Here is a 12,136-nt window from a genome sequence, read left to right on the forward strand (position 1 = left end):
TTTGCACGAAGTAAAATGAAAAACTTGCTGATGTAAAATGTGAGTCGCTAAATCATGATGTTCTCTCACACTCTGGGTAGATTTTTGTCTTGTGTTGCAAACTCTAATTGGACAGGTCCTCAATGTAATTACATTAAATACGGAAAGTGCCAGGGAAGCTCAACACATCCAGCAGCACTTGTGGGGAGAGAATGTAAGTTAACGTTTCGAGTCCAGTAAGATTTTATTTGGAACTGGAATAGGCTGGGGCTGTTCTCTCAGGAGCCGATGGGCGTTCTTCTGGGGATTTATAAAATTATGAAGGACACGTACAGATTCCCACAGAAGGTCCCAGGCTAACTGAGTTCCTCCAGCATTTTCTGTATTGATTTTAGATTTCCAGCATCCACAATCCTTTTATTTTTAATGTAATTACATTTACTTCTTTTAAATGCTGCTTTGTTTAAAACACAAAAATGCAAATATTTTGACCAAAATGTAGTTTGTATCATTGAAAATAAGTATCATGTACAGTCATGTCACGGCTATGCAACTGGATTGGTAACCCCGAGGCCAGAGAAAATAATCCAGGTAATATGGCAGTGAGAGGATTTACGTTCAGTTAAAACTGGAAATATGATCCTTTTAGATTATCATAAAACGTCCAACTGGATCAGTCTTGTACTATCAGATGAACTGCAGTCCTGCTGTTTAACTGCCAACTGTTCTGGTTTGGAATTGCGATTCAGTAAGGCTCTTCTATCTAACGCAGCGATAGTTACGTTAACTCCCGTGTCATAAGAACTAGGTATGGGTCACATTTATTACGGCACCTAATTCTACAACTACTACAATCACCGGCACTTCTGTGTATGGGCTAGTATTGAGTGATTCAGACACAATGTGTAACATGCTTTCAACAACAGGGCATATGTCAAGTGGGCCCAGTTATGATGTGAGTCTGAGGCATTTATAACCCTCTGTTTATGTGTTGTGATACAGATATGATATCACAAACCTGTCTCTTAAAGGTTAACTGCATACTAACTGTGTGTTAGGAGTGTGATGGAATGCTCCCCATTTGCTTGGATGCTCCAACAAAATTAAGAAGCTTGATTCCATCCAGGACAATACAGCCTGCTGGACTGGCATCACTTCTACAAGCATTCAGTCAACCCCCCACCAACTCTCAGTAGCAGCAGTGAGTATTATCTACAAGATACACTGCAGAAATTCATCAAATATCTTCAGACAGCACCTGTCAAACCAACAACTGCTTAACATCTCGAAGGACAACGGCAGCAGATATACGGGAGCACCACCACCTGCAGGTTCCCCTCCAAACCACTTACCACCCTGATTTGGAAGTATATTGCCATTCCTTTGCTGTCTCTGGGTCACGATCCTGGAATTACCTCCTGAAGGGAATTGAGGGTCAATCCACAGCACGTGGACTGCAGCGGTTCAAGAAAGCAGCTCACCGCCTCCTTCGCAAGGGGCAACTAAGGACAGGCAGTAAATATTGCCCCAAGCAGCAATACCCACATCCCACCCTAAACTTAAAAAACACGATAGTGGTTATGCCACTCCCAGTCTGACATCAGAGTAATTGGTTCCTACTTAGTCTCTGTACTAGCCTTTAAAAAAATCACTCACTTGTAGTATAATTCAATAAATGTTAGTTATAGAGTCAAAGAGATTTACAGCATGAAAACAGACCCTTCAGTCCAAATCATCCATGCCGACCAGATATCCTAAATGAATCTAGTCCCATTTGCCAGCATTTGGCCCATATTCTTTTAAGCCCTTCCTATTCATATATCCATCTAAATGCCAGTTAAATGTTGTAATTGCACAGCCTCCACTACTTCCTCTGGCAGCTCACTCCACACATGCACCACCCTCTGCATGGAAAGGTTGCCGCTCAGGTCCTTTTTAAGCCTTTCCCCCCGCACCTTAAACCTGTGCCATCTAGACTTCCCCACCCCAGGGAAAAGACCTTGGCTATTTACCTTGTCCATGCCCCTCATGGTTTTAAATCTTCTGTAAAGTCACCCCTCAGCCTCCGATGCTCCAGGGGAAACATGCTTTCTGTATAGCTCAAGCCCATCAATCCTGGCAATGTCCTTGTAAGCTTCACACATTCTTCCGATAGCAGGGAGACCAGAATTGCAAGCAGTATTCCAAAAGTCGCCTAACCAATGTCCCATACAGCTGCAATACGATGTCCCAACTACTATGCTCAATGTACTGACCACTAAAGGCAAGTGTACTAAACGTATTCTTCACTATCCTGTCTAACTGGGACTCCACTTTCAAGGAACAATGAACCTACACTCCAAGGTCTCTTTGTTCAGCAATACTCCCCAGGACATTACCACTAAGTGTATAAGTCCTGCCCTGATTTGCCTTTCAAAAATGCAGCACCTCACATATATCTAAATTAAACTCCATCTGCCACTCCTCAGCCCATTGGCCCATCTGATCAAGATCCTGTTGGAATCGGAGGAAACCTTCTTCGGCCTCCACAACATCTCCAAATTTGTCAACAAAATCCAAACATGTCTAAGAAGAATTGTAGTCAGTCTGGCATATTGGAAGTTTGAGTTCTGATTTGTTTATAATGAAGCTAGTATTTTAAAAATCTGTAACATTAATAGCAATAGGTCTTTGTAAATTAATTACCATTTTAAAAAAAATCACATTGTCATCTTGATAAGGAGAGTCACAAGGAGCAGGCATTTTGCAGTCTAAGGTCAGTAAAGTAACAAAATGGATTCCCATGATTTAAGATTTGGTTTTATTTAACAAATATTGTCAGGTTATAAAATGGAATGAGCAACAAGGAAGAATGTTGGGTTCTGAAGAGAAACACAAGGAGGTGGTGGATATGCACATCACATCCGTCAAGATCCAAAAGGTGACAAATGCAGAAAATAATGTTTTCTCACATCTAAAACCTCTCCTCTTTCTTCAGAGATACTGTACTGATTGACTTGCTTTTCCGTTTCCAAAGCAGATAGTTAAGTATCAATCATCCATTGTGAAATAAAGTAACTGTTCCCCTTCATATCCATGATCTACCTCCAGTTAAACAGAAACAGAAATTGCCAGAGAAACTCAGCAGCATCTGGGGAGATAAACCAGAGTTAACATTTTGAGCCTTCTCCAGAACCAGTTTGAAATGCTACCAGGCTTGCTAAGTTTCTCCAGCAATTTCTGCTTTTGCTTCACATTTCCAAAGTCCGCAGTTCTTTGTCTTACAATAATCGTGCTATGTTAAATCAATAATATAATGAATCTCAAGAGTCTGACTGTATGACTCTTGAATGCAATGAGTTGCTGAATTGATCTGGATGGAAGTAATATAATGGGGCAGACTTTCCACTTGCCATCTTTGCAATGGAAATAAAAATTGAGCGATTCTGTAACGGACAATTAATCCTCAATGTCCATGAGGTATGTTGGAAATCAACCCCAATAATCTGTCCTATTGGCTTTGATGCATAAGCATTTTTTTAAGGTGAGAGGAGAAAGATATAAAAAGGACATGGGAGGCAAACATTTTACACAGAGAGTGATTCGTTTGTGGAATTAACTTCTAGAGAAGTGGCAGATACAGGTACAGTTGCAACATTTAAAATGCGTTTGGATAAGTTGATGAATAGGAAAGGTTTGAAGGAATATGGTCCAAGCACAGTAGGTGAGATTACCTCAGTTTGGGATTATGGTCAGCATGGACTGGTTGGATAGAAGGGTCTGTTTCTGTGCTCTATGACTCTGTGTCTCTATAATTGTGAATATTATCTGAGGGCTTCAATAACATGATCTCTATATAATGGTCATCTTGCAAAATCTTCTTGAAAAATAAGTCAAATGTATCAAATTCATGTAAGTGGTGATAGGGAAAGGTTAACGTAGCGAGTAAACAGGGATCCAAACAGACTAACTATGCTTGCATCCATATGAAGTGTGCTCATAAAAGACATATTAACATTAGTTTGTTGCTAATATGTACTCAAAAAGAGTTCTGTAATTCTTACATTGATAGACTACCTTGTTTAATTTACAACTGTTGTAATACAATGGCTTAAATAGTTCATTTTTACAATACAGGTATTTTGCAGCTATGATTCTTTATGTGAAACAAGATATAGCATAAGATTATAAAGGTGTGATCTACGTGCAATTATCATTTTTCAATGGGCCCTATCTGTTACAGATGCTCAGCACAAATTGATTCAGATGCAATATGCTTCCTTGTAATTCCAAGTAGTTTTAATATCAATCTATTCAACTGTTTCTGCCTAAAAAAAACTATTAAGTTGCTTTCATATGGTAGATATTTTGTTGTCAGTTATTGTACAATATAATCTATGTAATGGATCAATACCTTCTTAAATGTCTGATGCAGTTCACAAAATAATGAGGTTCTTCTGTCTGCTTTTGTGTACCTTCACAAATTCTACATGGACAGAGACAGTCCGACAGAAGGGTACAAAACTGCTGTGTTACATAATGGGAATATGCCTTTCTGTATTTTTGTTAAATTTGTAATATTATCATGCTCATGAAACTTCACTCTCTTTTCAAAGAACAACTGCTGTGAACAGTTTGTTGATGGATCATTAATTGCAGAGAGACATGGAGCTGGGGTGGGTCAGCAACAATTTAAGGTAGAATAATTGTCTTCATTGATGTGTGATGTGCAATTGTCTGTAAACTGATGCCTTATGTTTATTACCATTTGTCTGTCTTAACTACATACATCATTTACTCAAAACATTTGGCCAGATATCCTCCAGATTGCTGCAAACGCCTCCAGAATAAGTGACATTAACTGTCGACAGATAATGCTCACACCATTTTTTCTAACCTTCTTTCCAGTTGACAGTATGCAGAATATATTTAGTTTTTGTTTAAATTATATGATTATAACAACTATATGATTAATGCTGATATCCTGATAATGGTGGACTTGGTTCTGTAAACTCTTTCTTTCTTATTTCGTGTCAGCTACCAGCATCTAAAATGCCCTTGAAGTCTTGCAGTGCAGTGGTAGTATCTCTGCCCCCTAGACTAGAAGATACAGGTTCAAGTCCTACCTACCTCATATTTCTTACCATGCCCTTGAAAAAAAATGCCACCGAAATTCTCTTGCTTTTGAGAATAGACCAACAAATTACTAAGTAGGTAACTGATAGGGTGGGGCAAATAAAAAACTGGCAATCGTACATGACACAAACTGGCCCCAAATCTATTTGAAAGAAGTGGGAAACCACTATATTTAAGGAAAATTAAGGCTGGATTATTCCAAATGAAGAAATCTGAGTTTTAAAAATGAGAACCACTTTTCGAGTCAGTTATTTATATACAAATAAAGACATCTTAAAATATAGCTGGAGGGAAAGACTCTTTAGTTACATAAAATAATTCATACCAAGGTGAAGAACGCTTTATGTTTCCAAAGTTGACCGCAAAAATATCTCCTTTAGTATTGTACTTAAACAGTAAAATTACTGCCTATTTGCTGTAAATGCTCTTTGTCCAGGAAATACTTTTATCGCACACTACAACAATACAATTTAGAAATTTTGGGTGGAACAATTTTGCAAATGCTACCAATTGTGAATTGACTGTGTCAGTTTTGAGGAGAAGGGTCTGGCTGCAAATCAAATACTCGTGAGACATAAGTGCAAGGAAGTTTCTTGTGAATCAAAATATGAAAAAAAATACGTATGGCCACTTGTATCGAAAGTGGTTTGAACTGCCAAAAACGGGCAGTTAGCATTGTGGAATCAGAGCTATTTTTTTAGAACATGTTTCTGTCAAACATTTAAATTATTTTGTTAACATTTAAGTAGAGCTACAGGACAGAAGATGGCCAATCCTTTGAATAGTAGCATTAATTAACCTCTTTAATTTAAAATGGAGACAATCTTGAAATGTTCTGATAATTAGATCTCATTTCTCTATTATATGGGAATACTTTTTAAAAGAATATTCTGCAAGGATGAAAGATTTATTGGCGTGAATTAATTTGCCTTCCCCAAATTTTCGTATATGAAGTTACCATTTTTAATTATATTTAAAGAACTAAGTTTAAAGTATCACCATTTCTCACCAAAGAGCTTAAAATATAAAACCGTGTAAAAATGTTGACATTGTTGGTCTATTTCTCCTTTTCAATATGAGTTTTCATAAGTCTATACACTCTAATGATTATTATTTATAAATTCCATATGTTTGTTATATTAAGAGACTATACAGTGATAGCTATAAGTGTCATACATATATGATCTTGGAATATTCTGTGCCTGGTGTAATTAAACATTTTAATAAATAGTACTTTGACATATTTGATAAAACATAAATATTTGCCATGAAACTGAAGCCTTTTTAATTGTTTCCAAAATTTAATTTCTGATCATTTTTAAATGATAAGATTTACGAATTTGATTGCATCCATGTCACATTTCAATTATTTCTTCTCATTTGTAAAGATTACACAACTTTTGCAGAAACCAATGCAATTAATAAGAAAAGGAGATCATTGGCACCAATTAGCTGTTTTGCCAATCTTGATCTAGTTTTAACATATGCAAAAGAGTTCAAATTACCTTGTGTTTTCAGCTCCAGAAATTTCAATGACAAAGCTTCTCTCAGTTTCTATCTCTACCTTGATTGTCGCCTCTCATTCTTGTCTGTTCCATCCTCATCTATAGAACTTACTCATGATGATTGGGCAGTTTCCTTTACCTTCCCCCTCTTGTAGTCACCCATTACACATCATTTTCTAGTCGATTACTTTTGAATGAAATAACTGCATCGTGTGTTTAGATTTACTGAACACCTACATTGGACATAATACGTGACTAGTTCATAAACATTTGTGTATATAAAGGAAAATGTGCTGCTAATTTGCATAAGCGTGGATTCCATTCACATGTCTTGATGCAGTTATAGCTGTGGGAAATTCCCCTTGTATCCCGACTCATTTAAAACTCATGACATGATGGCAGTTCAAAACCTCTTTGATTTAGCCACTTGTACAGTATGATAACATGCAAGTCTCATTAAGTAACCCGAGGCTAATATTGATTAGAAATAAAGTTATTCAAGAAGGAAAATTCAAAGAAAAAGTTACGGTTTCCTTTTGAAAAGTGTTAGATCAGGCGTAAATTCTAAGAAAACCCCTGCAGTGCAACAAAAAAGGAAGTAATGGTCGATCACTTGATACTGCAGCTTCCTGAGTGTAAACTCCGTGGGTAGATTCGGGGAAATCCTGAAAATTATCACTGGAACATAGATGTTTGGTCACATTTTAGGCAAGAACTAAAGTTTCAGTAGAAATGAGTTGCATGCTGTGAACCGTAGCAAATAGAATAAAGGAGCCTTGATAATTAGGAACCATGTACACTTGTACTGTACTCCACTGAAAATTACTGAACTTTCTGCACAAGAACAATGAGCTTTATAGAAGCCTTAAAGTATCATCGGATATTGTTCCAATAGGAATGAGAGGACTTTGAGGAAAAGGCCCAAGTAAAAGAGGTGTGCATATGTTTAGTAGATTTAACAACTTGGAATGTGGTCCATTGACATTTCAAAACTCAGAGCTGCAACAGATGTAGTGTTCTAAAGAGAGAAAATAGAAACCCACAGCAATTGCGTTCTCTTAATGTAACAAATACTTGGAAAGCATGTAAGATGGCGGCAGTGGAGCAGCAGCACTGAGTCCAGGCTCGTGGCCTAGAGTTCATCTGCTTAGAATCATAGAATACCTACAGTGTGGAAACTGGTCCATCAGCCCAACAAGTCCACTCCGACCCGTGGAAGAGTATCCTACCCATAACCATTCCCCATTACTCTACATTTACCCCTGACTAATGCACTTAACCTACACAACCCTGAACATTATGGGCTATTTAGCACAGCCAATCCACCTCATCTGCACATTTTTGGATTGTGGGAGAAACCGGAACACCCAGAAGAAACCTATGCGGACACAGGGCAAACGTGCAAATCCACACAGATAGTCACTCAAGGCTGGAATCAAACCCGGGTCCCTGGCCCTGTGATGCAGCAGTGCCAATCACTGAGCCACAGTGCCACCCCTTTGTCTGCTTTTCTTTTTAAAAAGTCTTTCTCAATGTCCTCTGGAGGGCGAGAATAGGCCCAGCCTCCTGAGTATCTGAGGCTGCATTGGCGAGACCCTCGAGGGAGGAGAGTGAGCCCAGAGTGCAATGGCAAATGATGATACCTAAGGATTGGCAACTTCCACATTAGTTGGGTCAATGTGATAGTGGTGGTGGTGGTGGTGGTTCAGAGTCAGCTCAGAACTCAAATGCAGATGGACCTAGAGTTGTAATCCACCTAACCTGCACTTCTTTGGACTGTGGGAGGAAACCCGAAACTGGAATTGAACCTGGGTGCGTAGTGCTGTGAGGCAGCAGTCCTAACCACTGAGCCAGCATGCTGCCCCAAACCTGTTACAGTTCTGGATAAGATGCTCCAAATTGTTAAGTTCTTTGGTGAGACGGGATGAATTGGTTCCCTTTGTGACTTGTCTGGTCATAACAAGGTTCACTTAATATGGATCCCTTCCCTTGTGGAGGCCTTTCTCTCACGGCAAATGAGTTGACGTGTGGAAAAGTAGTCAATTTACCCAGGCTTTATTGAGTAAACAAAACAGTGTGTTGATTAGTTCCTAAACGTGACAAGAAACAATGAACCACACTCATATCTGGACATTCGGAATAAGAAGTGATCCAAAAAGATTTTGAATTAAAATACTTCTCTGAGTTGTAGGTAGTAAAATGTTGTACCATCCCATTGAATGATATTGGATTGTGTTGACGTGGTCATTAATGGAGTTACATAGCACAGAAACAGGCCCTTTGGCCCAACCTGCCCATTCCAACTTGGTTTTCCAAACTGAACTAGTCCCATTTGCCTGTTGGGGTCCATGTCTCTCTAAGTCTCTTCTACCCATGTATCTGTGATCAGATGTATTCAAGATTCTTGGCCATGCAGGTTAATTTAAATTTTTCTGTCCTGCTTCCTTTTAATGGTTGCTGGCTGACAGCACTGAGAGAGAGGAAGTGTCTTTTCCTCTGTTAAGCACCCCTACCACAGGAAATAACCATTTTAAGGGTGTAAACTTCGCAGTCCACTGGTTCACATGTTAACACATCAGGCCACTGACACACGAAAACATTTCTGAACCCTTTCTTTGCATATTCCCGGAGGGATAAAATACAGACCTGTCTACAGACGATGGCTTCCTGCTGAGTGAGGATTCAGTAGGCAGCCTCTCATTATCTTTTCCTTTTTAGTCTTTCTGTTTGAAGATTCCTTGACTGTGCACAGGCGCGACATTCCATGGGTTCACCCAAGACTTGGCCAGACAGTCAGTGTGTTTACATCCAGAGACATCTTTTGGCTGTAGCTGTCCTCTTTTAACAAAGACATGCAGGAGTTGAAATTTTAATGTGCATATGAGTACTTTAGGGTTCTGATCCAGAGTCACGATACTCTTTAGTGGTTGGAGACACACACTGCAGAAAGGAAGATGGTTGCAGTTATTGAAGTTCAGTCACCCCCAGCCACAGGACATTACTGCAAGTATTCCTCACTGCTGTGTTGTAGCTTTTACCATCTTTCAACTGCTTCATTAATAACTTTCCCTCCTTCTTAATAATTTGAAATGGGGAAGTTAGCTAATGATGCAACATTCTGCACATTTGCAACTCCTCAGATGCTAAAGCAGTCCATGTCTAAATGCAACAAAGTTAAAAGTCACACAACACCAGGTTATAGTCCAACAGTTTTATTTGGAAGCACTAGCTTTCAGAGCACTGCTCCTTCATCAGGTAGCTAGTGGGGCAGGATCATAGGACACAGAATTAGACTTGTACTTCCAAATAAACCTGTTGGACTGTAACCTGGTGACGTGTGATTTTTAACGTTGCCCATCCCAGTCACACCATCACTTTCTCATCCTAAATGGAATAAGACCAGCACAGCATCAGGGTTTATGCTGATGAGTGGCAATTAATATTCGTAGAACACAAATGTCAGGCAATGACCACCACTGACAATAGAGAATCCAGCCTTCTTTCATTGATATTCAGTGGCATTGTTATCACTGAATTCCCTCATTATCCCTCCCAAGGATTGTCATTGACTAGAAACTGAACGAGACCAGCTACCAGCAATATGAATAAAAGCAGAAGTTCCTGGAACAATTCAACGGGTCTGGCAGCATCCACGGACAGAAAGGGAAAGTGAGGACTGGAGCTGCTGGAGATCAGAATCGAAGAGTGTGGTGCTAGAAAAGCACAGCCAGTCAGGTCAAGTCCTCTCCAAATCAAACACCATCCTAACTTGGAATATCACCATTCTTCCTCTGTCACTGGGTCAGGATTGTGGGACTCTTTGTCTAACTGCACCACACTCCAGAGATTTCATGTCTCAAGAAGACAGCTCACCCTACTTCCTCCATGACAAATTGTAATGGACAATAAATGCTGGAATAGCCAGGCATGTCCACATCCCATGAACACATTTTTAAAAGCCATCGATAGGTTGCAGATTCTTAAGCAAGTAAAGAGTTGTGTACAGGGGTAGAAAAGAAAGGTCCAGAATAAAGGAGAGGGAAAGAGTGATTAAATGACAAAAGGAATGATAGTTTGAGGTAAAAGGGGATGTTAGTGAGACTGGTAAAGAAATGAAAGATGGGTTGAGAAGGTTTAGATTTAGATTCCCATTGTCACATGTACTCAAGTACAGGAGTACAGCAAAAAGAGTATAATGTCGCCACACAAGGTGCCATCTTAGGTACAAGTACCTAGGCGTGGAATCATAAGAACAAGATAGAAAGAAAGAACAAAGTTAAAATTATGTAAGTTAGCTTGCTGAGCTGGAAGGTTTGTTTGCAGATGTTTCGTCACCATGACTAGGTGACATCATCAGTGAGAGTCTCTGGTGAAGCACTGGTGAACCAGAGGCTTTCACTAATAATGTTACCTCACCATGGTGACGAAACATCTGAGAACAAACCTTCCAGCTCAGTGAGCTAATTTGTATACTCAGCCCAGACAATCACAAAGACCAACCTCCTATCTATAGAATCCATCTACCAGGCCCACTGTCAAGGAATGGCCGCCAGCATTCTCAAAGATCCTGGTAATGTTTTTCTACAACCTCTACCATCAGAGAGAAGATACAGAAGCCTGAACACACGCACCAGCCGGTTTCAAAACAGTTTCTACCCTACTCTTTTTAGAATACTGAATGGACTCACACACTCTTAACATTCACCTGTGTTTTTGTTTTTGCTGCTGTTTACCTATTATTTACTTATCTGTGCTACTTAACTCTGTGATCTGCCTGTATTGCTCACAAGACAAAGCTTTTCACTGTGCCTTCAATTCAATTCAATTCAAATCTTCTCAAAAATCGCTGACAATGTTAAAAGTTAAACGTTACAGTAATTCTCAGTATTAAGTAGAAAAATGAAGAAAAATGAAGCTAAAAACTCAAACATTACAGTCTTTCAAAAGTGCTTAGCCGAGGCATAAATGGCAATGAGAGAATCATTACCAACAGCTGTCATCCAGAAAAGCAATGAAGAGGCTTTCACCCACAGCTGTTGAACTCAAGAAGGGGAGTCCAGAATAAACTTTGGAAAGTGCCAATCAAAAGATAAAATACTCTTCTTTAAGCTTTCCTTTATCTTCATTGATGAAGCATTAAGTCAAGATTGGATTAGCGAGCAGAATGAAATGTAATGCACTGTCTACAATAAAATAGCCTTAAAAATCATCATGGGAATTAAAAGAACTTACTTGGTTAGTCTTTTTAAATTTGGAACAATCACACAAGGTAATGATGTGTGTCAACGTGCACAAACTTAAAGCAGTGTTTCCTCCACGCCAGGTAAGGAAGGATTTGTCAAATGCTTTTTCCTGAAGAAAAATGATAGCCCTTTAGGCATTAGTTGCGCACGAAGCCTGAACGTACAACAGGAGGTAGCAACTGCATTACACAGCTGCTTGTAAGCATCTTGGTGCATCCCTCTCCATAAAGGTTTCAAACGACTCGGAAATAAGTCTGAAATATGAAAAGTGAAGAGTAACTTAGTCAGTTTGCA

The 12,136-nt window shown here is 39.2% G+C and overlaps 1 long non-coding RNA gene across 1 annotated transcript in view; it reads right to left on the reverse strand.

The window, feature by feature from the left end:
• LOC132823135 (uncharacterized) overlaps window positions 1-6,777 on the reverse strand; it is a 53,235-nt gene extending 46,458 nt beyond the window's left edge. The window contains exon 1 of the long non-coding RNA XR_009645502.1: window positions 6,600-6,777. This is a non-coding gene — a long non-coding RNA (uncharacterized LOC132823135). The remainder of the gene's footprint in view (window positions 1-6,599) is intronic.
• Window positions 6,778-12,136: the final 5,359 nt, after the last annotated feature.

Source organism: Hemiscyllium ocellatum, chromosome 16 (assembly GCF_020745735.1).
Source record: "Hemiscyllium ocellatum isolate sHemOce1 chromosome 16, sHemOce1.pat.X.cur, whole genome shotgun sequence".
Taxonomy (NCBI): domain Eukaryota; kingdom Metazoa; phylum Chordata; class Chondrichthyes; order Orectolobiformes; family Hemiscylliidae; genus Hemiscyllium; species Hemiscyllium ocellatum.